Raw genomic sequence first — 24,431 nt, forward strand, 5'->3', positions numbered from 1 at the left:
GGCTAATAGTTTGAAAAGGTAGTAGGCCTACGCGATGAAAATAAATTCTGCTAATGGGGAAAACGTTGACAAATATTTGGCTGTAATAATATACTTTAAACAATGTAATACTTGTTCTTACCTTTGAAAATAAATCACAGGTAAGCTAGCATCATTAGACCCAAGTTGCATCCATTTGTATTAAAAAGGTGGCGGAAAACATAATTCGCCACGAACGTTTGCTATCACGCACGTCTGGACACCATCCTACTCAAAGGCTGTTTGTCGGGCTCTTTGAAGGCCCGGGTCCTCTTCCCACCCTCTCCCTCTCTCTTTATCTTTCCTCCTCCTCCTCTTTTCAGTCGCTCTCTCTGTCTCTTGTCTCTCTCTCTGTCTCTGTGTACATGCCAGGATAAATAATGGTCTGTTGTCCTTTAACATATTTTTCTTTCAGTCTGCGGCACTGAACGAGACTGTATTCTCCTCCCTGCTCTTTGTGAGTGATTGCATGTGGAGGCTGTTTCAAGTGGCAAATGAGCTTTCTCCCAGTCTGTGTCTATGGTGGTGAAATGTACGGTGAAACCTGTCCAGTTCTTTACATAAATCTCTACCTGTCTGTCTTGCTCTCTGTCTCCATCATTGACGTGCGTCGTGAAAGTTGTTCAGTCATTTTGAAATTTCTCTCAAATTTGTCTGTCTTTGGCTGTCTCTCTCCCTCCCTCTTACTTCCTCTCCCTCATTCTTTCTCTCACTCTTTATCTCTCATCTCTTTCCTTTTCTCTCCCTCATCCCTCTCTATCTCTATCCTTCCCCTCTCTCCCTCTCTCCCCCCTCTCCCTCTCCCCCTCCCCCTCTCCATCCCTTTCTCTCCCTCTTTCTCGCTCTCTGTCCCTCCCCTCTCTCTCTTCCCCCCTCTCCATCCCTCTCTCTCCTCCCTCTCTTCCCCCCTCTCCATCCCTCTCTCTCCTCCCTCTCTTCCCCCCTCTCCATCCTTCTCTCTCTCCCCCTGTCTCTCTTCCTCTCTGACTCTCACCCTCTCTCCCCTGTCTTTCTCTCCCTCTCTCTCCCCCTGTCTTTCTCTCCCTCTTTCCCCGTCCCTCTCTCTCTCCCTCTCTCTCCTTCTCTCTCCCCCATCTCTCTCTCTCCCCCCCTCTCTCTTCCCTCTCCCCCCCTCTCACTTCCTCTCTCCCCCTCTCTCACTCCCTCTCTCCCCCTCTCTCCCTCTCTCCCCCCTCACACACACAGATGGCAGTGTGTGCATCCTCTCCAGCCGGGGTCTCTGCGCTGAAAGGAAGCACCCCCCCCCCCACACCCCGGTGGCCTTTAGGGTGCTGTTGGCACAGGCGTCCCATTGTGGCTGCGGCCGCCGGGCATTCCTAATCACGGGGAGAAAGAAAGGGACGGAGCGTGCCTGGGGGGCCAGCGCCTGCCCCCCCCCCCCCAGCCCCCCTCACCTCCTGCCTCCCCTCCCACTCCCCCCTCCCCCCTCCCCACACCCCACGCCCGCTGCGAAACAGAAGCTCCTGACGCCCCGCGCCGGGTTGCAGTCCAGACGCTATCTCACGCCTCTGTATCGACCGAGCAACAGCTCTCCGCGCGGTGCTGTAACTCAGACCTGTCGACCGCGACCGCGAGCGCTCCTTCCGCAGGGGGCACGGAGACGCGCACAATGTGCTCTTTCACGCCGCGGCGAACGCCGGGACCCGCGTAAGTAGGGAGACGACTTCTCCTTTCGTCTCGTTCTGCTTGCCGGTTCAGTCTGCGTGTCTGTCTGTGAGAGGGCTAAACTAGCGTAGGGGACGGGGAGATTGGCAGTGTGAGTGCACTCGAGTGACTGCGTGCTGTGTGCACTTGCTCCGTTCTGAGAAGTGCAGGTGTCTGACCTGCTGAACAAGCTGCACAAGCTAGGTTGTGAAACAGGTGGTAGCTGGGTGACCAGTTCAGACCAGCTCCCACCTCGACATGGGTTGGCCAGCTCTTGCTATGTTTTGAAACAGTTGGTCGCTGGTGATTTCAAGCTGGTCATAGCTGGGTTTTACACCGGTGTGGGCACTGGCTTCTGTTACACCGGGCATGGGGTTTGCTGCTATTTCGGTGCATCTGTGACTATGAGTGATGGCTAAACCTGAGGTTTTCCTGTGACCGTGTTCTCGCTGGAAGCCTGTCATCTGTCTGTTATGTGTGTGCATTTCGCAGTGTACTTCCTGCTCTCTCTCTCTCCCTCCCTCCCTTTCTCTTTCTCTCTGTCTCCCCTTCCCCCTTTCCTTTCTCTCCCACTCCTGTATTTACAGCTCGTTATCCATTATAATGTAACAAACGCCGGAGACAGCATCAACTCGTTAATTACATCCTGGTCGACAGAAACGGCTATCTGTCTGTGAAAGGAAGACTAGAAACAATAGAACAGGCCGCTTTTTGTTTTTTGGATGTTTAGAAGCTTGATAAAAAAGATAATTTATTCCGAATTTTGCAAGCCGGTGGCACTGTACTGAAACAGGGTGTTGTAGGATTTCTGTGCTGGTATATAAACTGCAACATTAACCCTGTGATGAACATTACTGTATTTAGCAACATTTTATTGATTCTTTCTTTTCGATTTATTGCAATCCTGTTTGAGAATCAGCAGTATATCTTGGAGACAATCAGTGCAAGGGGAGTACACCCATGACCTATAATCACTCAAAGCAGAAGAGACTATTTCACTGTACTCTGCATGATCACAAGCAGATTCAGGGCAGTTCACTGACGCTCTTTCGGCTGGACAAAAAATTTTGATAAGTCATATAGAATATTAAAGGTACCTCCAGCTACTACAGTACAATTATGTAGTATTATATCAAACTATCTAATGCAAACATCAAATAATAGTTGTGTGTATATGTTTAAATATAAATACACACATAAAATATTCAATAAATACAGTAAATTACCAACCAATTATATTCACACTTGATAACAGCAACAGTTTATCCTGGTTTTGTCTGAGCTGTATGGAGTGCTCCGTGTATATATCTGTATACCGTATATAGCTGCTGGCGAGGCTATGTAGTGCTACTGTAAGTATTCAGCTACTAGCGTTAGCATCAGTCACGAGTTTCACGAGGGGGAGAACAGTGAGTATCCATAGCACATCTCCCTTGCATGGAAATATGGATTCTAGTAAAAGCACATCCCCGTTCCATCCTCTCTTACACTGGAGTGATTCCGAGTCTGACTGGGTTGTGCCAGCCCTTTTCTGACAGCAGGACCCATGTCTGGCCAGGGTCTGCCCACTGCTTTGCAGTTCTACCATAATGAGGTATTGTGCCTTGGCGGGGTTTATTCTGAGGGTCCAGCATCCTGTCTGGGGCTTTTGTACTTGTCGTGCAGTGGCCCTCGATGTGATATAATGCGGACTGCCCCAGCTGGGAGACGTCTAGCAGCGCTGTCCAGGAAGTGACGGATGGCTGTGTTGCTCTGTTCTCCAAGCTTCATGACCAGCTGGCTAGCGGGACACTTATCTGTGCTCAGCTTTTGGTGTTGTTTTTGGATCACTGTGTGTTAAAACAAGTCTTGAATTGTAATGGTGCGGGTAAAGCAATCCAGATTTTAATAATCGGTAGACTATGGCCTAATTTGGCCTTGCATACCCTGTTTTTATTTCCGAGAATCCAGCACACAGTGTGGTATTTGTCCCATTTGTGTCGTCAGACTTTGAGGTTTGCTGCAGTAACGGCTGAATGGCTCTCGATAAATATTTTTAGGCTTTAATCTGGGAGGATTCAGGAGCTAAGCATCTTGTTTGTGGCATAATGTGTGATGCATTCACTTCCCGATTGAACTTCACTGAGACACTGATTGTCAGATCTGGGTGTATGTAGCTTATGTTTTGAGGAAGTATAATATTGCCCAGTGCAAAAGTGCACAACAGTTCAGTGCATCAGAGTATGGTTTAGTTCCGCAGGTCAGACTGTGTTGATCACAAAAATATTACTTTGAACCTTTCAGGGGCTACTAAAAACCTGCGGCTTTGGCAAATTCTGTTAATTTAAAAAGTTTATTATTTAGCAAAGTCATGCTCAGGATGCAACACAGCAGACCCACAAAAAGGTAATCCAATACCAGCGATCGAAGAACTGAAGGACAGCGAAACGCACACCGGAGCATCGCGTCCGAAAGGAGTCCGAAAGGGGAAGCGTAGAACCGAAAATCACCGAAGCGCTCTTCCTCTCTGCGTCTCTCGGCTTCACGCTCTGACAAGTGCGGCCCACCGAGACCCTATTTATATCCCCTGTCGCGTAACCTCACTGTCTGTTTCCTATGCGCATTCACATCTACTCTGGGGACCAGAGTGCGCTCTGTGACAGATTAACTGAGAAAAACGTCTATACTTTTTTAAATTTTCTCTCGCTTTTTTAGTTTTGAAGAAATTTGCCATTTTCCAAAGGGGAAGTGCTTTTGTTTTCAGTTTACATGATTCTGTGGGGGTGACAGCCTGTCTCCCTCTCTTTATCGCTCTGTCTTTGTGTGTGGAGTTTGACCGGCGGCCAGGAGAACTGAGTAAGTCCCTGCAGTTAATCCTCTCTTTTCCTTTCTGGCAACACCGCCTGTGACCAACTCTAAGCAGCCCATCACTGTAATTTTACTGTGGCTGCCTTGACCATTGTAAATTTGTAACGAGGCGTCAGAGAGGGCTTTAATCAGCTGCTGGGGAAGATGGACCCCTTTAAACCTTTCACAGTGTGGGTGTCTGTCATTGCGAACCAAAGCTTTAGTTCAAGGGAAGTTGGTGTGCGATCTGGCTGCTCGAACAAAGGACCACCCTTGTGGCTTTTGCGAGCTGCGAGTTGTGTAATAGCGTGGCTAAGACTGGTTGTTTCGTTTCCATTGAATGCCAGACACCTGCAGGTTTACTGAAAATGGTTTAGGCTGCCAACAAGTCAAGTGGTACCTCAAGTAGAAATCCAGAGCGTACACAAAATACTATGTGGTGTATCGTCATTTATAAAAGGGAATCAATGTTGCAATAAACATAGCATTCTTGACATAGGTGCATTTTACAATAAGAATCATTGTCTCTCTCTTTTCCCTAATGAAATATGAACTATTTTGAGTTCTGTAATGCTCAACGAGTGATTTATATTCTAAGAATTCATTAGAGTCCAAAAAAGTTTTTAATTAAAAAATTATTAAAGGCAATGGAAAAAAGATATCTGCATAGAAGAAGATTCTGTTTTTTGCAGTGTGGTGTGCCAAGGATAATTGTCCGACTGATATATATAGTTCAATGTCCTTTTTGTGCTGTGTGTGGTAAGGAGACATCATGTGGTTTTGCTGATTGCTACAGGGCCATGGGGCAGTGAAGCCTTGTCTAACAACATTACTGCTTTTTAACTGTTTGTGCGGAGCAAATATGCCTCTTTTGTAGTGAAATAAAGTAGTTGTTTTTTTGTTTTTTTCTTGGGGGGGGGGGGGGGGGGGGGGTTTAGCTATTAGGGTATAGCGAATTCGTAATTCTCTTAATTTTTAAATTGTTTCGAACCTGTTCTTTTTGTTGACTTACTATAACGCTGTAAGGATCTTTCTCAGTGATAATGTGACCGTCTTGTGACTTTGTCCTGCGTGAGTCAGATGTCGTCTCGTCTAATTTTAGTTTCGTTGTCCGACATTGCAGCTTCTCCTTGCTTCATCAAATGGTGTTTCTGTGTTGTTGCTGCTCTGAACAGTGCATGTCTTATGTAAAGTGATGCGCGAGAGCGGGGATATCAGAGGGATGGGGCTTGCCAAAGTCAGGGTACATAGTCTTAACATCACATTAATTCAACAGAAGATTATTTCGCAAACAAATATGGACGGACTTTTAGTTCACTTTTACTGTATACACATTCCCTTCTTCGGTTCACTTAACAGATGTTTTGATGTAACAGATGTTTGAAAGTCTTTATGCAATCGTTGTGTTTGACAACCAAGCCTAAACATTAAGAGGAAGAAGAATTAGAAGAAGCTATGGGCTTGTACATTACTGCCTTCATTAAAGACCCTCAAAGAACTTGGCAAAGAAAAAACTAATTTTTCAGCTAATAATAATTTGTTGTTTAGCTGCTGCTTTTATCCAAAGTGACTTGCAGTTGATTAGGCTAAGCAGGGGACAATCCACCCTGTAGCAATGTAGGATTAAGGGCCTTGCTCAAGAGACCAGCAGCTGTGTGGATTTCATCGTGGCTACACCAGGGCTTTAAAGAACCTTCCAGGCTTCAGACATGTACCTTAGCCACAGGCTGCTACTCAAATATTGAAATATTTGATGTACCTTAATCAGTGCAACGTTGGAACATACTGATGGAAATTTGTACTAAATATGATGGTAGATTGGCTACTATATTCAATATAAATTGCTGTTCATCTTTCAACCAAACAAGCTCATTTTTCCCGTCTGTAATTCCTTCCGTATATTGTGAAACCCACTCTGAGGCAACAAATGGCTTAGTTGTAAAACTAATAAAATAGACTGAGATGATTGATGAAGATATCTATAATTGTTCCACATTTGAGCGTGCACAATAAGGGCATTAGTGTGATGTGCAGTCAAACCCTGTGTTATTGAATCACAGTCAACTCCTGCTGTGCTGTAGCTGTCAGATGTGGGACCAGCAAAGGATTTCTCCGGTGTTGCCTCCATTGCATAGCCCATTAGTGCTAATCGCTCATTGCGCTAATCGGCCATTTTCTCAGTTTGTTCCGTTTTGTTGTTCCTAATATCTTAATTACTGCGGGCACCTGGGGGATGTGCATCACAGTCATTGAGTCCTCTGTTCGTCCCCGGGTTTGCTGCGGTTTAAATTCCCACGACTTCCTCTCCGGCTAAAGGACACGAGGTGAGATCGTGTTTCCGTATCACCGGAACGGTGGCGTCGCTGCTCGTGAACCCTGTGGAGTTCGCTGCCTTCATTTGTCCCAGATGCAGGTCTGGTGTGTGGCCTGTAGAGGGCGCCGGTCTTACGCAGGTACTGCGGGAGTGCTGGTGTTCTGCCTCATACAGGATGCGTGTGCGTGGATGCGTTGCGCCAGCATCGCGACCAATCGCAGGCGCACGACTTCACTTTCACAGATCTGCCCACGTGTGCCTCACGCTCCCCCAGGCGAGCTGTGCCTCCACCTTCCTCCTCAAAATAAACCCTGGCAAAGCCCCCCCCCCCCCCCCTCCTCTGCAGAACCGAATACAATCCCAGGCCTCCTTTCCCCTTTCTGAAGGACAGATAGGCTGTACATTCTAATTCTAACAGAGACACCCCCTGTTAAGGGCCTTCCTCAAGGGCCCAAGAGATGTCCGGAACTTATGGTGGTTACACGGGGGCAACCAACCGTCCGGGTCCCACACAAACACCTTAGCCACTAGGAGAAGAAGAAGGGAGATGAAGAAGGATTGCAGTTATACTTTTTCTCTATTCCACTTTGCCTCCAACCCTATTTAAAATCAAAATCCGTCCTCCTCTTTATCGGTTTCTCTCTCTCCTGTTCCTTCCCGGTGGTTCGATTTCTTTCCCAGCGTGATTAATGACAGAATAACATCTCAGTCTGCTGGAGGCGCATGGGCGGTGACTGAGAAGGCAGTGGCCCATGTGGGGACTGATAGCAGAGATGAATGTCTTCTTCTTGGTCCCCAACTCAGGCTCCTGCTAAAATGGCCGCACCTAGATGCCCGAGGGGGGAGAAATATATTTGTTTTTGTTTTCCGCCTGTGAGAGGTGTTCGCCGGCTGGGTGGCAGCCGTAATGCGATTGGCCGTTCGGTTCCTCTGCTCTATTGCCGGTTAGGTTATTGTCTCTTTTGTCAAAATGGAGGACAGACTGCACACTTATGAATCCTGTAATATCAGAGTGCAATATCGGGTGATATTTTTGTCGAGATGCATCTACGGCAGGGTGACCTTGTGTTATAAAGATATTCTCGCTAAAGCTGTAGCAGTTTTGTGCAGTGCTGATAAAGATTAATATGATATGAGGTTTTCTGTTAAGTAGCATAGCCAGTAAAGGTGCTCACCTCTTTACCTGTTCCCATAGATTTTACAGGTTTGACTCTTGGTGGTGTTAATATCGAACTATTGGAGTTTTCTGTGGTGAAATGCAGTGAAGTCCATCAGAAACAAGTTGGGTTCAAGTTTGGTTTGGTTACTCATGTCACTGTTCCCTGCTGTAAAATCCACTTATGCCAGTTTAATCAGCTTGAGAATTGAGCTGATCAAGCTGGTCTAGCTGGGTATGAGCTGGTCAACCAGCTAGCACTGGTTGCTTGTCTGAGCTGGTAGGTGGTCAACCAGCTTCCAGCTGTTTCAAAGCATAGCTTGAGCTGGTCAGACCGTGTAAAGCTAGGAGCTGGTCTGAACTGGTCAACCAGCTACCAGCTGTTTTTTTTTCAGCAGGGGTTGTATGAGTTCAATTACATTGATTTTGGCAGACTAGAGCAAATGGAGCGATCTACAATGGGGTGGCATTGGCTCTGGTGGTAAGAGCTAGGTGTGTCAAAGTGTCCCTGAGCAAGACACCACCTAACCCCCAAATTACATTACATTATTGGCATTTGGCAGACGCTCTTATCCAGAGCGACGTACAGTTGATTAGACTAAGCAGGAGACAATCCTCCCCTGGAGCAATGCAGGGTGAAGGGCCTTGCTCAAGGGCCCAACGGCTGTGCGGATCTTATGGTGGCTACACCGGGGATTGAACTGCCAACCTTGCGGGTCCCAGTCATGTGCCTTGACCACTACGCTACAGGCCGCCCTATGCTCCTTGGTGCCTTGCATGGCAGCCAATCACCGTTGGTGTGCGATTGTGTGTATGAACAGTTGAAAGAGAAGCATCAATTCGACAGCACTTTGGATAAAGGTGCCATATAAATGCCAACCATTTACCATTTACAATGAACTGTAACAGGTAGTTTAGCAGACGTGACCTGCAATGCAAGATAACTCTAACATGGTACATATCCACAGCTGCCTGCTGTCCTCAGTGAGAAAAACTCTCCTCTGATTCGTAAAGTACTAGCTTTCTCCTGCAGTACTGTGTGGCCGGTGGAATAGCTTAATGCGTAAGGCCATTGGAGAAGTGTACTGTATAAGCCGGCAAGCTTCCTGGCAGGGCTGTGGGTGACTCAGTGCCAAGTCTAAATTTGGGATAAGAAAGGCACCAACATACTATACTGTATGTGCAACAAAACAATGCTCCTACACTGCAAAAATGGCTGTCTTGGAATAAGACGTAAGATTTTTGCCCCCTCAAGTAGAAAATATGAGTTTGTTTTAAGTTACTCTTTGCTTGATAAGTGAAATTTTCACCCCATTGACAGATTTTGAAATGAGTCAAACTTTCTCACCTCATTGGCATTTTCTTTAGTCTCATAGAAAAAAGTAATAGAAATAAGATTCAGTGTAAATATAAGATAAAGATACATGTTAAGACTGGCTTATTTTTTGTGGGATCCTGTGTCCTTTGTGCCATATACTTCTCCCACTGAGTGTCTTTGTAGCTGACCAGCGATGGGGTTCGCCTGGCTGGACATATATGGAGCTTTTCGCAATGTGGTCTTTGGATGTCTGGTCAGGTGTGTTTCATCTGAAGCACATTAAACACAAGGAACTAATGTCCCTGCTCCATCTGCTAACAATTGGAACGATTGAAGCCTTTCTGTTTATAATTATCAGTTATTATACTGTGTTGTTGTGGCTAAGTAAAGAAATCCAGATGCAATAGCCATGTATTCATGTTGTGCTTTATCTTGAAGGGAAGACATTCTTTTTGGATTACTATGAGCTGTGTTAGTAAAGAATAACTTCTGTGGATGATTTGCATTAACTACAGCTATGTGCTGCAGCATTCAATTATATAATAATGATATCATTACCATAGCATCTGAGAACGTTTAACATGAAAGAGGGACTTTCTTTTCCACCTAACAAAATGATGATCATATTTTTGTCGGACATAGTCCTGTATCTGAAGACCTTTGATCCTTAACTTCTTTGTCATCCAACCGTATAATTGGATTGCATGTACGAGGTAGCATGGCCATCTGTAATGCACATTTTTTTTATTGTTTGGGACAGTAATTATGAGAGAAGATTAATTCCTTGTGCTACCATTCTTTTACCGATTAGATCCGTAGAGTAAAAGAGAAAAACATACAGTGGGCCCAAAGGCCATCAACCACTTCAGGACCTTCAGAGAGAACTTTGAGTTTAGTGAAGACTGGGGGCTCATTCCAGTCCCTTATTTTGCTCTCCTTTCATTTCCTTCCTCCTGACCCGGAAACCGATTGAGGTCCGCCATTTTTAAGGACATTCCAACCCCTTAAATGTTCCTTCTAGGAGCTAGGAGTAGAAGTTAGGAACTCCCAATTTTTCCTTTGTCCGAGAAAACATCAGCACATTCTTTTGCGGAAGTATTTTTTGGAAAGCCTGACGTATAAATGATCAACCTATGGATCCGCCTCTCTCCATCTGCCACATCTGTAACTCGAACTGACATTTGAAGGAGCAAGGACATTCCATTTGCCCAGTTGACGTTTTCTCGACTTCCCCATATTCATTAATTTTTCTTGCCACCTTTCTTAGCCTCTCGCGATGGGTGGAGCTAGGAGTTAGGGGCGGCCTGTAGCGTAGTGGTTAAGGTAAATGACTGGGACACGCAAGGTCGGTGGTTGCACAGTTGTTGGGCCCTTGAGCAAGGCCCTTAACCCAGCATTGCTCCAGGGGAGGATTGTCTCCTGCTTAGTCTAATGAACTGTACGTCGCTCTGGATAAGAGCATCTGCCAAATGCCAATAATGTAATGTAATGTAATGAGTAGATAAAGAGCAAGAAACAGAAAAAAGAGGAGAAAAATAAGGGATTGAAATGAGCCCTGTGAATTTTGTGGAGTCACTGTCAGACTGTCAGCATGCCGCACCTGTGTTAGCATTCTGGGAAGGTGTGGATAACAACACTCTCTCTGTTCGCCAAGCCGCGTGTTCGCCAAGCCCCAGGCACTTCGTTAACACCGCTCTGCGTAGACATGGGGAGGCGGAGGGTGGGATCTCTAAAAATACTTCGGCTCTCCTGCCCCCTCTCCTCCTCTGCCCCGTTATTACAGTCACTTTAATTACCCCTCCCCTCTCTCTCTCTCTCTCTCTCTCTCTCTCTCTCTCACACAGCTGTGCTCCTGTAATTGCCTCTACAAAACCCTTTTTTTTTTTCGACGCCCCTCCCGCGGTCACATCGACTTAATGAAACCCTTATTTGTAGTTTGTCCTCGCTTCCTGTTTTTATTTTGGTCGATTTACGCACAGCACTTAAGCACAGCCCGTGCCAGAATCGCATTGAGGAAGAGTGCCTTAGCTCTGAGGCCGCTTTACTCAGGGGGCAGAGCTCTTTCGGAATTGCCCGCTGCAGCGCGATGGGACTTGGGGAAATGCTTAGAGCATCATATATTCACAGGTTCATAAGGAGGCGCATGGCAGACGAATGCTAATGTTCACCATGGGGATTAATGCATCTCGGCTTGTAGCCTAGTTCCCAGCCTAAGCAAAGGAGAGCAGAAACGTGGCCTATATTTACACAGTTATTGCAGAAGGCAAAAACACACACACTCGAGTTTTCACATAACTATTCCAGAAAGTGAGAACTTTCAAACACGCCACGTTATTCTGTGGCAAAGGCAGGTTAACTAATTAGCACGTTAGCTTATTCAGGTGTCAGTACTCTCTATCGAGAAAGCAGAACCTGAAGGCACATTTTGGGGGTGCGGCCCTCTCAATAAAAACGGGTGCCAGGATCGGGGCGCCTCTTTTCCTGACGGTTAGCACGTGCAAGCCCTCCGCTCTCCCGGAGCCCGGGGCTTCAGCCGCTGCGGGACCGGAGCCAGCCGGCCCGTTTAGCGGCGGAGGGGCGGGGTCCGGGGCGCTGCGGCGGACTGCGGCATCGGCCATGCAGAGTGACGTACGCGGTAGAAGCGCCGAGGCGCTCAGGAGACCCGGCTAGCTCCGCCAATCCATACGGAGCCTCGAGCTAAACGGCAGAGGACTGAATGCACTTAGTCCGGCCGCTCTGGGGAATCGTGTGGTACAGGACGGTGTGTTGGCAATCAATCACTTAAAACTAGGAAAGGTAATCATCTGGGAGTGGGGCAGGAGAGGAGGGAGGGGTGTATATTTGTGTGTGGAAGGGGGTGGGCAATTGAGATTGAATTGTGTACGCTTTTAATCTCCAGTGGAGATTCTGCATCTGCCCGACTCAGCATTATCGAAGATGGATGACTCATCGTAGTGCGTGTAAAGATGCTCAGCTCCTGTTCGGTCAGTCTCTCCCTGTTAAAACACACTGAAGGACAGATTTTCCTCCGCTGGCAAGCCTCGCTTTAAGTGAGTACCATTTCGCTCTAATAGATATTGCTGCAGGCCATATTGTCCATGGGGCAGATTTAAAACTTAAAATTGTTTGATAGCTTGCGAGTGTGACATCCGTGAATTTGAACTTTGTGACCTAGCACAGGATGCAGATGAAATTGACTCTCTCCGTAGAAGGTGTTGTTAATGTTAAATATTGTCTTTTTTTTTCAACCTGACAGAGGCCTTAAAAGTTCCATGTATCTTGGATGTTAATTCATTTAAAAAATATTCCTTTTTGTAGTTAAAAGATGAGATGCTACTATTTTGAGATGGCTTTTAGGCTTGAAGACTGAGATGGGAGGAAACGGTACTGTGTACCATTTTTCCCAACAATGTGCTGTTATTTCAAAGCTGCAACATTGGGAAAATTGATTGGTTGAGCCCATTGTTGGCTGTTATGACAGCTTCCCGTTTCCTCCTCCAACTCATCACTATGGGCCAATGAAACAGCTGGACCCTTGTTGCAGCCATTACTCCAGGAAAAAACATTCTATTGTTTCAGGCTAAAGCTCTGAATGACTCAATTCATACTCACTGGAAGCAGTTTCAGTTCGCTTTCTGGGAATTTCTGAGAAGAGCTGGTAAGTTAAGCAGCTTCACTTTCACACATTTGAATCGTTTCACAGCATTCAGATGAATGAGAATAGGCTTGTTGTATAATTTCTCTGTGTTTAAACTAAAACAATAATCAAAATTATCAGCCTTAAAAAATTGACATGATATGACATGCATATATACTGTGTGTGAAGTTGGTATTTAGCTATTACACTACATCGGGATTATTGCTGTTATGAGGTTGCTTCCATTGTTGTAAAGAACTTTGATGTGGAGGACTAAGTTGTAAAATGTTCTAACAGATGAAAAGAAACAGAAAAACACACGCGTGCTAAACTCACAGGATATTGGACAGAGTGACCAAGACATGAGCCACACACGGGGGGAAAGTACATCGCTGATAAAGTCGATGAGGTCACTTCCTGTCCGTCCGTGAATCGCATCTTTGTCAGCCGGTGAGGGACTCAAGCTATTGACGCACACGCATACAAACGCGTAGGCGTGCACACGTATACACGCAGTCACAAAGGACACAAGCGACATAGACGCTACTCAAGGTTACGATACCCATGTCAAGTGGTGTCATGCAGACGCCGTGTGACCCACCAACAACGCGGGGGCCCTCAGACGGGGCCGTGTGGAACTAATGCTCCGACGAGGCCATGCCGGCACCCTGCTGGGCCTTTGTGAGGGACGTAGTTAAGCCGGGGGGCCACACAACATGGGAGAGGCCTGGTGGCAGAGGCCAAGCTGCTGCTTTAATTGGGGCGCTCTGAGATGCGAGGACAAAGATGGCCGCCGCAGAGGAGGACGATGTGTGACAGTCCGCTTGGGAGCTCAAAGCGTGCTGTGCTATATTTAAAACTATTCCCTCAGAAAAAAAGGCTCCTTATGCTGAAAAATTAGACCCTGTGGGGCATTTGTCAAGAGTGGCTTGACATTAGCAGTACAGTTATATTTCCTCCTCAAGCTGTTTTTTTCCATCCGGAAGTTTAAGAAAAATGTGTGAATCCGTTTGAATGGATAAAGGCCTTTTAAACAAAACACTAAAACTACCATTACACGTCCATTTAAATGAGATATGAGATGCATTTCAGCTGCACGGCATGGTCCTGCACATCTAGCGGTCATGATATCAAAACACAGTTTTTGTCCTCCATGGTGAGTTTCACCTAAAAGGATTTCCTGTGTGCTTCTTTGGCTGGGTGTCGGAGAGGAGGCTCACCAGTAGGTGGCAGTGCTGAGCAGTGAGGCTGTGGAGTGGGCACAGTGCTGCAGTGATTCACATTACGGGAGCCCCATCAGCCTGTGTGAACCGCAGTGTGTGTCTCCTGTCTGCAGAGTCTCTCTATGTACTGCCTTTATCACATGACTACACAATAGCACAACAATACAAAGAGCTGGCTGCGTATCTCACACACAACAGGGTAACTGGATTCGACCAGGGTCACTTTACATTTAGTCTTGTGTAATTTTTTGGGTATGGGGCACCTGGTGCCCCTGCTCTGTGGTTTTGTTTATATTGTACTAATTGGCAAACAACATACTGGGGAGGACTTTTACTTTCTGAACCTGGATTTCCACCTCGGAAAAGATTAACAGATCGAGGATACCTCCTTAAAAATAACAACTTATTTTTTTACATTAAAACTAATATAGATGCTGAATAATGTACTGAGAAAATATGGAAGTTGCAAATGGAAAGCTATAATTGTACGTGTCGTATTTTCTTTGTGTGAGATATGTTCATGCATCTGTGAAGTAGGTGTTGATGCAGGCAGACTGTATGGAGCAGTTCATGGGATGAGACCTCTCTTCAGCCAGGCATGTGTTCATGTGTATACGTGTGTGTGCATGTGTATGTGTGAGTGCGTGTGTCTGCATGTTTGTGTGTGTATAGACATCTATATAACCTGATTGCATGTTAGGCTGATGGAAATAGCAGGCAGTGGCACTGGGGCAGTCTGGAAGCTGAAGAAGAGAGTTTTTAACTTTTCAGTTAAACCCGATAGCATGTCCCAGAGAACTGGGGCACCACTCAATCCAAATGTTCTGAAAACTTACGGCTCTTGTTCCTGGTTATCTGGGACGAAAAAGGAAATCACATTTTTGCCAGAGGAACCAATCTGCTTGTTGTATTATATTTTAGACAATACTTGCGTGATTTATTTCATTTGTTTTTGTGTTCAGGTAGAGTTTATTCAATATAGTGCTGAAGGCACTATCAAAATAAAGACATGAGGTCACTCACTGTGTCACTGTGTCACGGATATGCTGCAGCTATATCTCCTTATGGCACCGATATGAGTCACCGCACTGAGTTGTTCTGTATGAAATCACTTTTCCCCCACACAAACTGACCAAGGAAACTGCGCCCCCCCTCCTCCCCCCTTTCCTGCCTGGTCTTAGTGACACACTCTTTACACGGTGGCTCCCCCACCATTTAGTGCTCTCTGCACACTGGTGTTGGGACTAATAGAAACACTACTCTTTAGTAGCTTCAATAGCATTTCACTTTAAGACTTAAGCACTAACCTCTGGTGTGCCTTCATGAACGAGGTACCGGGCAATTCCACGGTGACTGACGTTACAAAAATATTTAGGTGGTAAAGCCCAATATGGATACATAAGGGCTTATGTATATATTATAAAAATAACCTGTCAATAACCCTCAGTCACCGTGGAATTGCCGACATTAGAATCACTTTCCGTTCGCCATATTATACGCAGAACTTCATAATATGCGTTATGAAAACGCTTACCTAAGTTCAAACGTTATAATTCAAGTTAAATTGTCCAATTATGGATAAGGGAGGTGTTTCCCGAGTAATTATAGTTCATTATTTTTATTTATTTTTTGCTGGTGTGGGACAGTGCTGCAGGGTCTGGAAATTTCCATACAGCCAGACAGCGGGATCGGGCCACATCTGTTTGGCTTGGAAAATGATCTCCAAGGCTGCTTAATTGGGCTTCTCCTCCCATCCTCTTCAGACAGACACCCTAATGGAAATACACGGAGGGCCTTCACACACACGTGCGCAAACACACACATGCCGGCACACACACAGGCAAGTGAAACGCAAGCTGACACACACACAAGGAGAGAAAAAAATTATCCCTGTGTATGTGCATGAAGACATTATGGGAGAGAGAAAAAGTGAGAGAGAGAGATTTTATATTTTAGTTAATATGCAATGTTCATGGATTTCCATTTTTGTAATCTATTTTAAAGAGATTTTTTTATTACCTATTTGTTTTATTACATAGACTACATATTTTTTTTGATGTTAGATGAAATATATAATTTTTGTTATGTTCTTCACAATTTTTTTTTTTTTTTACGACCTGTATGTGTCCACGCTGGTTGCATGTTACACACTTTGTGAGCCCTTTATTTGGCATTTAATACTTATTTTTTCGACTTAAGTCTTATTTTCTAGACTGCTGCTGTAGCCTTAGTGTCACTTTGAGATTTGACAGGTTGTGTGTTCAGAGATGCTCTTCTGCATACCACTGTTGTAATGTGGTGTTATTTGCGTCACTATTGCCTTCCTGTCAGTTTTGACCAGTCTGGTCCTTCTCCTCTGACCTCTCTCTGATGTTTTGGCCTGCAGAACTGCTGTTCACTGAATGTTTTTTGTTTTTTTTGCACCATGCTCTACAAACTCAAGAGACTGCTGTGTGTGAACATCCCAGGAGATCAGCAGTTTTTCAGATATTAAAACCAACAATAGTTTCACAGTCTTCCCCATTCTGACATTTGGTCTGAAAAACAGCTGAACTTCTTCACCATGTCTGCATGCTTTTATGCATTTAGACGCTACCACATGAATGGATGATTAAATATTTCCATTGACAAGCTGGTGTACACGTCTACCTAATAAAGTGCTCAGTGAGTGTATATGCGATTTACATATTTCTGTGTTTCTATGTACAGTATTATATTATTGGGTTGCTTTGGCGATGTGATTGTAGTTGTCTTGCCAGTAAAGCAAATGAGAGGGAGAGAGATTTGTATTTTAATGAGAGGCAGAAAGGTATGAAACAGAAGTAAGAGTGGAAAAAGAGAGATCAGGCCTTGCAAATGCTCAGCCATTCTGGCTCTAATGAGTCAGCCGGTTGAGCTAAAGCTAAGTCCCAACCTAGTGCTACCCTTGCCCACTGAGAAGCTGCATATTCACAGACATCTCCTTGTGCCAGCTGTTCTTGTGGCCGGAAGCCTGTTGGGTTAATATGGTTCAGTAACCAGTATGCTCAAAGACCATTTCAGAAACCAGCCAATGAAATGGCTGCTATCTCAGACTCTCCAATTTGGCAGTGAGGATTAAGGAGTGCTGACTTGAACACACGGCTGGATTTCTCCTGTTGCATTATGCATGAACTGCAGAGGAGTACAGCAAGAACACCAGTCATTATGTGTGCATTCGTGTTGTGTGTGTGTGTGTGCGCGCATGTGTGTACACTGCAGCTTGGCACTGCGGTCGATGTAAAATGAAATCGGACCCTCCTTCGTTGCAACCCTCTCGGCCTTTCTTGTTCTCGCAGTTCGGGTCAGTTTCTCGAGTGTGTCGATGGTTCCTCTCCGCGCAGCGATTAAACGGCTCCTCCGTTAAGTTAACTCTGTGAAAGCCAGCACTGCGTAAAGAGGCTGCGTTCCTCTGGGCTAATGCTATGTTTTTTTGAAAGGTTAGCAGTGAAAGGCGATAATCTTTTTGTCAGCTTCCTGCTTATTAAGCCACGCGGCTCCTTCTGCGAATAGAATCGATGACGTGGGCTCCCATTCTTCGCTGTCGTGACGCCATCTTGCCATTCCACGAATAGCGGCTACCGCAATTTTTCACCCAAACAGAGCCATCAATGCAACCTATTCACTTATTAGGGTGAAAGCAGCCTAATAAGTGAGCTAGTGGCTAAGGTACATGGGACCTGGAAAGTTGGTGTTTCAAGCTCCAGGTGTAGCCACGATAAGATCTGCACAACTGTTTGGACCTCGAGCAATGCCCTTAACCCCGCATTGCTCCAGGGGAGATTTTCCCCTGCTCAGTCTAATCAACTAAGTCGCTTTGAATAAAAAGCATCAGCTAATTGACAAATTATAATGATAAATTAGGAAGCAGCTGCTAGTGTAGGAACTAACCTGGCATGTGGCGGGAGAGACTCTGACACATTTCCCTGGATGAAATATGGATATGTGTGTCACTGGGTGACCCGCTTGTGACTCATTAGCATTTTCAATTAAGATGGAGTCAATTTTCAACGGCGAGCACTCGCTGTTGTGTTGAGCTCGACAAAGACAATGGAATATCTGACCAGGAAGGAAAGCTATTTCAATCTTTCCTGTCGACCGGGTGTACAGATCCACTAATGCAGTGGACAGATGCACTGCTGGACGCTTTCTGTCAAACACGGGGCCCTGTCAGCGCTTGCAATCAGATTCCATCAATTTCTCAATCTGCCGGAAGGGATTGACTTTGGTTGCTATGAGACTGACTGATAACTAGTTGCTGGGTGGGGGTGTGTGGGGAGGGGGTGCCTACGTGACGTCCAGCCTCAGCTTGCCGTTCCGAGAAATCGGCGGGGGGTGTCGGGAACGTTTCCCGGGAAACTAAACGTGGTCAGAAGAAAGACACCCTGGGATTAGCGTAATTAGCCGTCGAGCGCATCCTCTCGTTCTCGCACCTTCAGCATATTTGTAGCAATCTCCTTGTGCCACTGACCTACTTCCCCTGCCCACACACGCACCGGGTATGCAGGCTTACAGAGTGTGCCATGAATTTTCATTATCTTCTGAGAATTTCACACATTTATTTTGCTTGTGTTATTTTTTCCCGCTCCATCTGTCTTCTCGGATATCAGTGTCGGTTAGGTAACAGAACAGCAGGTGCTGAGGTCCCACGCAGTTCGATGATGTCACAGCCGCAGCAGGGTGTTGCTTTCTTATAGGTTGTGCTTCACTCTTTCCGACCAATAGCGGCATTTATGTTTTATTATTGGGGTGACATTGGCTCAGGAAGTAAGAGCGGTCTGTTGGTAACCCTAAGTGTGTCGGAAGTGTCCATGAGCAAGACACCTAGCCCCCAATTTCTCCCGATGAGCTGGTTGGTGCCTTGTATGGCAGCCAGTCGCCGTTGGTGTGAGTGTGTATATGAATGGGTGAATGAGAAGCATCAATTGTGATAGCACTTTGGATCAGTGTTATTGCGTAAATGGGATCCATTTGCCATTCACCATCTTGCATAAGATTTGATGCAGAGCAGATGTTTTTATCCAAAGCGATGTACAAAAGGTCATGGTAAGAACTGCAGAAGGTCACTAAATTGGCAAAAATAATCAGTTGTCTACAGCCATGAATATCATGTCTAGTTCACAAGGTAAATATTGGTTCTGTCTGTCGGTACCGTGGGTGAGACTAGAAGCAAGGAATGTTATAGCAGATATAATATTCAAATATAATACCAAGATGGATACACTTTCAACACAAGTGCTAGATTAAGATACGAAGTACAACAAGGCAAAAGGAACAAGACACATGTGGCACTAGGTTAGGGTACTCCTGCAGAGTGGTGTTGGATTTGGAAAATGGGCCATGTCTGAAGTTCTTGGAGGAATGGGGAGGTCGTTTCACCACTGGGGAGAAGCTTTGGGGTCAGGACAAGCAAGCACCACTCACGAGGGTGTCAGGAACGGAACACTAATGTTGTAACCTGGTTTTCTGGCCCATTTTTGCACCTCTGTGTCTTAACTGTTGATTTACCCTTCGCCTGGAGCCTGTGGGTGACATGTCTCCTGTCTGTACAAAAAGCTCTTATGAAACTGTACCAAGTATTTCTACAGCTGGGATGCTGTGTAAAAGCTATGATAGAGCTGAAGTTGTTATTTTGCTTAAAGAGATAAACGGCCTCAAATAATCATGTAGTGTGTTTGGTAATCTGTCCTATGAGTAACCTCGGCTGCATGGATTCTGGCAAGTTACGCAATGAGTCATGGACGGGCTATACGGCCAGTTATCTTTTGAGGGGCAGAGGCTACACAGAGTCTGGTAAAGTATCCAAAGAGGGGACAAGGCTACACAGAATCTGGCCAACTATCCAAAGAGGAGAACGGGTTAGACAAGACTCCTCAGAATTGAGTCATATGTCCCAACGACTGTTCTAGGTTACTGAGACAGCTTAGTGACTTTGACAACATAGAATCTTGGCCCCCCCCCAATGCCCGCCACTACCACAATCCCCCCCCTTCCCCCCCCCACACAGCTGTTGCCATCGATACCGAACAGGTGACCATAAAATGCGTCAGGCCTCGGCCAGAAGCAGCTCTGGGCTGCTGTGTGACACGGCCATTGTGTGGCACGGCCTTCCTTTGAGAAAAATACTGCTGAAGTCTGAACTCTCTCATTGTCACGGGTGTGACGAGTCACAATGGCGTCCGGCCTAAAGAAGAGACGGAACGTGAGATTAAAGCCCTATTCACTCACCACACCAGCCAGTGGTGGTCCTGCTCATCAACAGTGCTGACCTTAAAAAAAGGACTGCATTACCGGACAATTACAGTTCGAGTCCTTTTCTCTCAACACAATGAGCACCGACAACAACTTTCATGTAGCGTTGGAAGTGATCGGATCGTATGACCGGCGAGGGTCACCTATTTGGAGACGGTTTTGACAACACTCTGTATTGCGTTGCTTGTTTAATTGAAAATAAACCATGGATTAGCATGACAAAAGGGACCCTTTAACCCATCTACAGGCCGAAGCCTGGTCCACCGTCACCATGGAAACCTTGGGTACTCCACTGCAGATTACATGGGCATTAACATATTGTAGTGGGCTTTATAGGATAGGCAAGCGTATCCTTCTGTTCCAGTGAACTCGTGCCAAATCCCCAGTTTAATATCATTAAAGACAGAGCTTTGCACTTTTAAATGGGTCAATCATCTTCGTTTACAGGCACTTAGATCACTCATTGATAGATTTATTTTGCCACTTTGTGAATGTCCCTCACATTTGTCCAAAGAGAAGGCAAAGAGAGCTTCTGTAATCATGCGTTTGAAACACAAAAACGTGGTGTTTATTGCTGAGTTTATTACAGCGAAAGCACAGAACTCATCTTTCTGGGTTGTGGCGAGGACGGACTCATTGCCTGCACCTAACAAGAACCCGCAGTTTCGAGACATTTACGATGTCATTTAAAATATCTTTCGTGAAGACAATAAAAACACATGTACCAAACCACATTTTATGGCCGGAGGAGGCCAGCGCGCGACTGTGGAAGTTTCCGAAATGAGTACGAGCGCGTCGCTCGGTGAGCTCATGGGAGAATGTCATTCCCAGTGTGGTATGGCCAGACGGATTAGTCTGAAGTGACTAATCGGGCAAAGAGAGCCACCTCATGATAAAACTGCTTATCTCACCTTCTGGAACATGCTCTGTGGTTCATTGGGACCCGGCAGGGCCGTAATCCTAACATCTGTCATCAGGTCCCGTAATGTTCCCGAGCTCTCCCGATTTAAGCGTCGACTGATCAGCAGAGATTAAGACCGATAAATGCCTGCTTTCCAACATGACCAGCGTAAGCCCACTGCACAGCCAATGCCCAGCCAGACAGGATTTGCTCCGTCCAATCACCGTGCCAGGCGAAGATGTGTTTCAAAGAGATATTGTTTTCGTTTTCTTTTTTCATTTGTATATTTGTTTCGGGGTGAGTAGACGACACATTGTGGGGGATTTAAAAACACATTTGGTTGAATTGAAGTTCCACTCCGGGCTCTGATGATAGGATGCGGGGATGGAGTTTGTCTTCATCCTCTGCCTCGTGATGACTTTCTTATTCCTTCCTCGATCCGCATCAGCGGACAGATATTCCATGAAACGGATGGAATTTGCACAAGTCCCTCCGCCGGTGCAGTTTCTGTGATGATGCGTGATGAAGTCTCCTTGCATTTCCAGGGATATTTCCCAGAGTCCTCCCCTCCCCCCCACTCTCTCTCCACGATCCCTCCTGTTGAACCTTGCCCCTGTCTGACCCCCTGTCGTCGGGGTCCTCCGCATGCTGAGGAACATTTAGCTCGCGGGTGTTTTGGCTGGTCCTCAACCGGACCCAGAATGCTGTTACAGTTCTCTCCGATCCAGGAACGCGGCCCCCGCTCCTGGCAATGCATTCTGGGAGAATTAGATTTTCTGGGAACGGGGCGGTTGCCCGGTTCTCTCGCCTGTCCTGCCAGGGCAGCTCGTGGGAGAGTATCTGGGATCAGTCTAACCCGTTACACCTGGCATGAAGACACACATATACTATCGTCTTTTTTGGCGGCAGTGGGCACTAGGCCTGATTCCGGTGGGTTTCGCTCTGTTTTCTGGCACTTTTGCTTCGTCTCTCTATGCCCAGGCATTGTCCTCCCCTGGTCCCTCATCCAGGGCTTTCCTGCCTGTCATATGGGATGAATCAGCTTTAAGTGTGTTTCCAGTGGACGGTTTATATTTTTAATGGGATGAAGCCAACTATCCATTTTTTCTTTTTTCCCCCAGAGTGGATGGGTTTTAGGGCTGGATTCAGTCTAGCCTATGGAAAGCACACGTCCCCGTGTTGGGGCTAGAGCCTTTAATCGTGCGCCGTTAATCGTTGTCTGAACTGTAAAATGGAGAAGGTTTCTCAGCAGTCCTCTCTGGGACAGTAAAGGCATTGATTTGGCTGTAGCTCCTTTCTGGGAAAACGCATAAAAACTCATTTTGTTGTTGCCCAAGAGCATCTACTGTATATGGTGTGGCACAGAAAGAGATGGTTTTTTTTAGGTACCACCATCGAAGATTCTTGGAGTGTTCACATTTTTAAAGTATAGTGGCGATGTGGGAAAACATCAAAGGGAGAGTCAAGGCCAGTGTTTGGAAACCTTTTGGCAAGCCAGCTACACTCTCAGAAAAATAGCTATGAAAAAGTTCCTATGAAGTTGCAAAATGAAGGTGGTACCCTATGGGCACATAAACTTTAACCACTAGCCAGCAATACAATTCAGTTATAACGTTTTTGCTTGTAAAAGGTACTTTTAGTGCCTAAATAGAGCATTACTGTATTTTCAGGGTACATTTGGCAAATAGTTCCCCACAGAACAAAAATGTAGCACCATGGTACTTTTATTTATTGTGTTTCTCAGAGTGTGGGTCCAAGTGCACCAATCACAGCTGAAGCAGCAGATGGGTTCAGCAGTGGGGTATCCTGGAGTAGTCCTGCTGTAAAGGCTGGTCAAGCTGGTCTTAAACCGGTCTGGTTGGGTATGAGCTGGTCTAGCTGGATATGAGCTGGTCAACGAGCATGGCTAAGCTGGTCTAGCTGGGAATGAGATGGTCAACCAGCTAGTGCTGGCGGCTTGTTTGAGTTGGTGGCTGGTGAACCAACTAGCTTGAGCTGGTCTGAACTGGTCAACCAGCTAAACCATGTCAAGCTGGGAGCAGGGCTGAACTGGTCAACCAGTGAAGCCATGTAGAGCTGGGAGCTGGTCTGAACTGGTCAACCAGCTAAACCATGTAGAGCTGGGAGCTGGTCTGAACTGGTCAACCAGCTACCAGGTGTTTAAAAAGCATTTCAAGGTTCTTCAGACCGGTTGCAGGGTTCAGGGGTAGCACCTTGTTCCTTGTCGAGCAGCCTCGGCCTGTCACCCCTCAGTGACCTTCCCCCGGTTGTCACATCCATGCTGCCGGTTCGTGGCACATCACCGGGCACGCCCCGCACCCTCCCCCCAGGCTCACTGGCAGAAACTAGCATCCATGTGGGAGCACCGGCCCAGACCTAACCGCCAAACAAGAGCCGTTGCATAACATTTAGGCAAGGACACACAATGTCCTATGGGACCCTGGCATAGCCAAAAAACAACATGCTAGCCATCTCACACTGCAAAAGCCAAAACATAAGTAATTCTCAGCAAGTATATTTAGATTTTAAATAGATAAAAACCCAAATTTTGGTAAATAAGACAAAAATATCGACAATGAGGTATGACTGTGGAGTAAGAAAATGTGTCAAGCAGTAACTGAATACAAGCTAACATTTTCTACTCTTTAAGGTCTTGTACTTTCTCATTACAAGACCAAAACACTTTATTGCATTACAGTAACCCTAATAATTATGATTTAGCCACGGTTCTGGGTTGGCGTGCTTTTCCTTCATGACTGCTTTAACAGCATTGCCCATACACAGGCTATGCGTTGTTAGCCTGGTCCTGCATGCAGCTGATATGACTCACGCGGGACGCACATGCAGTGTGTTCCCTCGTGCTCTGTGTCTGTGAAATGAATATAATGTCGTTTATAGACGCGTGTTAGCGTGTGCGGCCCGTTCCCGTGCTGTACTCGTGGAGAGAGGCTGAGCTCTTGCCCTGCTGCTCCAAGGGCGTTCTCTAAAGGAGAAACCAGGCAGCGCGAGGGACGCCTTCCCGCGGGGCCGGAGCCGATGATGTCATCGTCGAGCGGGCAGAGAGACGCTGGCTCGCAGACGGGAAAGCGGCGTGCTCGGCACG

General features: G+C 46.2%; 1 protein-coding gene across 4 annotated transcripts in view; it reads left to right on the forward strand.

The window, feature by feature from the left end:
* Window positions 1-4,165: 4,165 nt before the first annotated feature.
* The window catches only part of LOC133138225 (neuron navigator 1-like), a 171,072-nt gene continuing 150,806 nt past the window's right edge, over window positions 4,166-24,431 (forward strand). Inside the window, exon 1 of one of the 4 annotated variants that reach the window (XM_061256807.1) lies at window positions 4,166-4,518. The gene's annotated coding sequence lies outside the window, so the exon portion shown is untranslated. Of the gene's footprint in view, window positions 4,519-12,926; window positions 12,956-24,431 lie in introns of those variants that run through there. The other 3 variants (XM_061256810.1, XM_061256809.1, XM_061256808.1) reach the window with 3 other exon arrangements.

The sequence above is a fragment of the Conger conger genome, chromosome 10 (assembly GCF_963514075.1).
Source record: "Conger conger chromosome 10, fConCon1.1, whole genome shotgun sequence".
NCBI lineage: Eukaryota > Metazoa > Chordata > Actinopteri > Anguilliformes > Congridae > Conger > Conger conger.